Below are 6,293 nucleotides of genomic sequence, written 5' to 3'. Positions count from 1 at the left end.
TAAAATATTTTCATATTTAGATGTGAACATTTARATCTAAAACATTTAGATGTCAAGAAAAAAATATTTTTTCAGTATTGGTGAAAACTGAGATGTTATTAACATTCACACAATGGACTCGGACCAATTACTTTTTCTTTTGATAGCTAAGAGTAATACCAACCCTATTCAAAGTCTTTCCATGAAGAGGTTAGCTATAAAATGACAATTTTAATGAAGAGTAGATAGCAATTTTGRTCTCTTGTACTATCTAAGTTGCCTCAATTCCTCATAATAGCAGGGTCCTTGTCTTCTTGAAGAATATTATCTTTTTTAAAAAAATTGCATCCAGAGGACAGTGAGATTTTGAGTACAGCCCTGTCRTTACATAATGATCCCTAAAATTACTTGCCTATTGTAGCCTGCTTTTCCATCTAGTCTTTAAAACAAAACTGAAGTAGATGCTTAATATGTTCYCTTTGCAAAGTCATTTATATTTAAAATGCTTTCTGGAGCAACTTGTACCTACTGAAGGGAAGCTGTCATGTCAGCAGGCCAGTCCTAGCCAGGCACAACTGCACAGCCCCGTGCTGATACACACATCTCCACCAGCTCCTTCTGCGGGGGCCCCAGCACAGAGATAACATGTGAGGTGTTGGGASACGAGCGCTTTGATCAAGGCAATGTCCCCAGCAGCTCCTTCCAAAGGATCTGCAGGCAGAGGCTTCATGCRCAGACACCCGCCCAGCGTCCCCAGCGGAGCTCCTCGCTGCTCTGCCAGCTTCTTGCTGCCCCTGCCCTCCAGACGAATCCCGTTGATCCCTGGCGTCCAGATCAACCAGAAGCCAGAGCCATGTGGGTGAAACCTCCAGGCTGCCCCGGGGGCTCCCCGCCCCCACAGCACCAGGACACTGCCCAAAAGTGCTGCTGGGGAGGAGGATGACAAACCAGGGAATCCAGACAGAGAAATCATCAATGGACTGAGAGGGACCTTTTTTTCCACACATTTGATCTTTTTTTTCACACATTGGATCCCGTTTCCAGCAACTCATTATTTATGCACTTCAGAAGCCCATTTCCTCCAGGCAACAGGAAATCAGCCTGTCCTTGGAAGAGGAGAAATGGCCTTTACCGAAGGTAAAAGCTGTAAACTCAGTGCACCTCACTGTAAACTCAGCTGTAAAAGCTGTAAACTCAGTCCAGTTTAAAAGACAAAAAGACATTTCTAAGGACGTTCCAGTAGATGGCAGGGTTACCTTGTGACAAAGACAGGTCTCAGGTTGAAAGGCCCAGGGAATTGATGGTGACGTTCTGTTCGAATACACTTAATAATCTGCAAGGGCATCTGCAAAGGGATAAGCACACGCTGCTCCAACTAATCTAATCTAAAAGGGAAAATGGGAAAGTTTTATTTTATGGTAATAGAACATCTTGAACCTCAATTCTAGCTTCATTAAAAATGAGCTTCATTTACATGACTATGTATACTGTAGAACTGGAAAGATAGAAAATAGAGTGTTTCATTTAAGAAATGACTGGAGTTGTCAGCTGGAGAGGAAGAAAGCTGTGGGAAAATGATAAAGGTAAATTACAAATATTACTGAAAATGATTAGCAAAATGTCTTCCAAGAGCAAAAGCAGGTCGCTCGACGGTGTACTGCCCCAAGGTTATATGGACATCTACAAGATAGTTTACTCGCAATAGGTTCAGTGCTGGCTTCTATTTTATAAAATCCTTAAAAGATCATCATTTATTACGTTGTTTTTAAGATACTAAATTATTATAACATTTTCTTCCTTAGAAAGCTTGCCCCATTCTACAGCTAATCTCCTGAGGACTGACACTTTCACATTTACTGAGCCACAGCTTTTCTTAAAGTATTTACTCTATTAAATATAAAATAAAATCACCAATTGATACTATAAATTTATAAATTCCTATGATCAGTTAGATAATAAAAAACAGAGGATGCCACATACATAAAAATTCTCACTCTGGTAAGACTGTAATAGTGAAGACAATGTTCAAGTGATGATCCTGATTTTTTCCCACAGGAATAACATAATTCAAATGCTCCTAGATCACATGTCTTCGCTCCCTCTCTCATGAATAATTTGGCTCATCTTTCTCAATGACAAAAATACCAAATCCTGCTGAAGGTCATGCAGCATCTCCAGTATCTGCTCATTCATGTGCAATTCAGCACTGTATTCTTTGCTTCCATATTATTTTACATTTATGATATGCAGTTGTAGATTGTTTCCGTGGTGGTACAATATTCAGTTTATGCAGTGAATAGAAGCACGCAGGCTTCAAAAGCTAGTCAGTAGTGTGGAGTGATTTTTATTGCCCTAAGTTTATTCAGCTGGAGAGATAGAGGCAGAGGAGGTCAGCAAAGGTGATTACAAAAATGAACACTGTTTCACACAGTAGAAACTTGAAATAAATAAGATTATTTGGTGTAGAAATTAAAAGAGTTAAAGTGAGAGGCATCTGAGGATACTGAGGTGTTAGCCAGTTGTTTTGATCCTTTAGGTCTTGGACTCTTCCAGGGTCCAGCCCAATTCATTTGCCATCCGGAACTGCTATTTTAAGACAACAGCTCCTTTATGCTTCAGGAGAGCATTCAGACCCTTCTAGTCGTCTTGATTTCTAGCCTAGAGTTTCATCTCATCAGGGTCCCCTGAAGCAATGCCCTGCCTCCAGTTTTCAGGGACTAAAAGCAAGAGTAGCTTTTGGCATGGCATAAGGAGCCATGGGGCAGGAACATGGGGGCAGGAGGACAGGCACTGAGGGGAGAAAAGAAAAGAAAACAAAATTCTTATCCACAAGAAGGGCTCTCATTGGGCCTCAACTTAAATGTGGAATACTCCCTTAAGCGCAGTTAGCACCTTCTATCCATTCTGGTGTATCCATGCCTTAAAGATGTGTTGTTTCAGACCTTGTGTGCATGGGAAGTCTGCTCCCCTTCACACTAGGGAAGGAGGATTGAATCTAAACTGGAAGCAGCGGGTCTCAAACCTGATATGAGAATTGTATTAAATTAAAACAAGCCCAAGAAAATGGAAACAGCTTGAAAATCCAGTTGGAAGTTTAATATTTTTATTTGTCGCTTCAAGTTGCTGTGTGCTGGATACAGAGGGGCTTTGACCAGCCCTTCTTTCACTTCCTCATATCCTTAAAGAGCTTTGGCAACATCTGAACAACGGCGCCAAGCCCTTTGATCCTGGGTTTTTGTTACTTCATCGTGGAACTTTCCCTTCGGAGCACAAGAGGTGTGGATTTCACCCTCCCCTCTGCTGCCAATGATTTATGCAGACGTATCTAGCCTTGCTTTAGCCTGTCCTGGTGGTTGGGTTTGCTGCGGCACGCATCCCTGAGGAGCCTGCACAGGACAGGCTGCAGCACAGGTACAAACTCCTACACCAACCGTCCACGTCCACGTTACGGAACAGCAGGGCTTCCTCTCACAGGAATGTACCTTAGATAACCCCCATCTCAAAGAGCAATGGAAACACAAAATGCGAAATTTCAGGAGGAATCATACTTTGCCTTTCTGTACGATAATGTTATCATGACCACATGATGTTTTTGTTTCATTTTCTATGAAATCTGTCTATGCCATGGTAAGCATAGACGAGTAGCTAGAGATGAGTGATGAAAATGGATCAGTGCAGAGAAAACCTTCTACCAGACAACAAGAATTCTTCCCCTTCTGAGAGAAACAAAGAGGAAGGGTATAAAGGTATATAGGTATGAAAATAAGGTCTTTTTATAAGCTCATTCCTTATAATACAGGAAGTAATATAAGTTAATTGGTCACTCCTATTCATATGTATATAAAGAACAAAAGAAATGACCAGCAAAACTGGAAAGTTTTTCACAACTGCAAAAGATAAAAGTGCAAAAACAGTGCACAGTGCAAAACTGCACTGTTACATGGTGTATAAATGAAAACGAACAAAAGATCAAAAACTTCATCCCTATCCCTATTTTTGAATTTATTTCCAGTTAYGTCAAAATGTGTTGGGGAGAAACAATAATATAAGCGGTAATGCTTCAGGACACAATTTAGAGTAGGACATCTATAAAAAGAACCAATACACAGAGAGGTCTCTTCCCTACCGGTGTTGTCCTTTTTAAATCACTGGACACTATTTAAAAAATAAAAAGTAAAAAATAAAGAAAATTCCTCTGGAGTTGCCGCCCCGGCGTGGTCTGATTGGAGGCAAGGGCTCCTCTCCTCTCCCCTGACACCTCTCACCAGTTTGGCACATGAGGTGCGGCRGGTAGCTCCTGGGAAGACAAAAGTCCTGGGTCTGCCTTGCAGCCTGCATCAGCTGTAGGACAAGGCCAAGGTGTCCACAGCTTTCCTAAGAAACAGAACTTTCAGTCTTTCAGATGGGAATGAAGTGATTACTGTGACTAATGAAACAACCTTAGATAACGGAAACAGATAAAACAAAAACGCAGCCTTTGTTTCAGCAAACAATTAAATGGGATTAATATAGCACCTTCAGCATGTATATCTTAATAAAGGTACTAATTTCTCCTTAGCATTCATGAAAGGTCTAGTTTTACTGAGGTACAGAAACTTAAATAAGAAAACAGCAGCATCACCATATTGAAAAAAAAAGGCATTTCCTGTGATCCAAATTTTCCTTCCCATTTTACGTGAGAAGTGCCACTGTAATTACTAAGCAGAACGTCATCTCATGTCTCTGTGCTGACTGGCAAGCCAGCTAATATGGCTATTTCAGTCAATAGCATTTGAAAAYTTTCTTTTCTGTTTTGGACCTTTGCTGTTGCCTTGTGTAGTTCTGCAAACAAACAAGCTCCTTCTTTGCCGCTGCACCTAGCGGATGGAGAGGCTGCAATTAAGCAAAACGCACAATTTAATCTGTTGATCTAACAGCAGTTTCCCTGATTACCTTGTTCAAATGCAACTTCCAGCAATACCTAAGTTCTGTTTACTCTAGGTAATTGGCTGCTGTTTTGGTGGGGAGAAGAACCTGCTCACTGCAGCACTAACTGTAAAATGTCAGTATTTATCTACAGCAGACAATACTATTAAACGAAAGAGCAACATGCTCAATGTTACTGGTGAAGCTCTTTCAACTGCATATAGTAATTCAATCCCAGACAAATCAGGCAGGCTTTATAGCTACTCWGGAGCTGCAGGACTCACTCAGAAGAGCTTCAGGCGAGTCCCTGCTCCATTCAGAGCAGAGTGTTCTCTGCACACCCGTGGGGCAAGCACTGTCCAAAAGCTGGAACAGAAAGCAACATCTCCAGAAACCTGCCCACTCGCTTGGCAGACTTGGTGTCTGTCACCACTTGGGTGTCACCACTAGCTTTTCTTATGTACCAAAGACCTGAAATWTAGCCAGCAGGGTGCACGGTGCCTTTGGAGAGTATCTAGATCTGTGGCGTTTGAGGCACAAGTGACCCACCCCTGGGTGGGTATGTCTCATGCTGGATRCAAGGGACAGGCTCTGCCCCCAGGCCAGGCAGCCTGATGCGCTGCAGGGCAGTCCCTCTAGTCACCAGGAGTTCACTGTGGGACAGCAGCCAGACAGGAAGCTCGTTCTAGACACCTCAGCAATCTTTCTCAGGGCTGTTGTAAGTCTGGTGCTAAGCACCATAGGTACTAAGGGGGAGAATGCCAAGGGAAGACGAGAACAACATGAAGGAAGCATCAAATATGATGCAGGACTTGAGGGTGGGCCACTGCCTTTAGCTTTTATGGCCTCTATGTTAAACCCATGTTTCCTAGGCATGAAGCCACAGGAGCTTTCTAATGCTAGGATGTCCACACCACTCTGTTGACTTGCTTGCAGAGCAGCTACAGTGAGAGACAGGAGAAGCACAGGCCACACAAAGACTGGCARTCTCCCGGCACAGAGCATGGAGCAATAACATAGCTGTCAGGGGTAGGCTCACTTCAAGATTGCTCAGTGTTGGAAGAAGGCTAAATCTGCAGCAAAACAGTGAGTGGACATCCAAACTACTATGGCTTTCTCCAGCAATACATGCTTATACTCATTGRAAACACAGTAGAGGTTGAAGGGACAGTAATTTTCAAGGGTCTTAGGAGAAGCTTACCACACCTCCAAATACCAAAATTCAGCACTGTCTCGAGCAGATGTGCTATGCACTCAGGGAGCAACAGAGCACAGTTTGACTTAAAGCTTCTAAGGTGGGGGACTCTGTCCCTGAGCTGCTCTGGGATTGTCTGATGAATAAATGGGTTTCCAAAAGCAAAGGTCATCATTGTTCAAAGGCAACATGTGCCCGTGCTCCGCCTGGGTGC

The sequence above is a fragment of the Nothoprocta perdicaria genome, unplaced genomic scaffold (genome assembly GCF_003342845.1).
Source record: "Nothoprocta perdicaria isolate Ctin4 unplaced genomic scaffold, notPer1 scaffold_56, whole genome shotgun sequence".
Taxonomy (NCBI): Eukaryota; Metazoa; Chordata; class Aves; order Tinamiformes; family Tinamidae; genus Nothoprocta; species Nothoprocta perdicaria.
The sequence above is the reverse complement of the archived record's forward strand: the minus strand, read 5'-3'. Positions refer to the sequence as shown.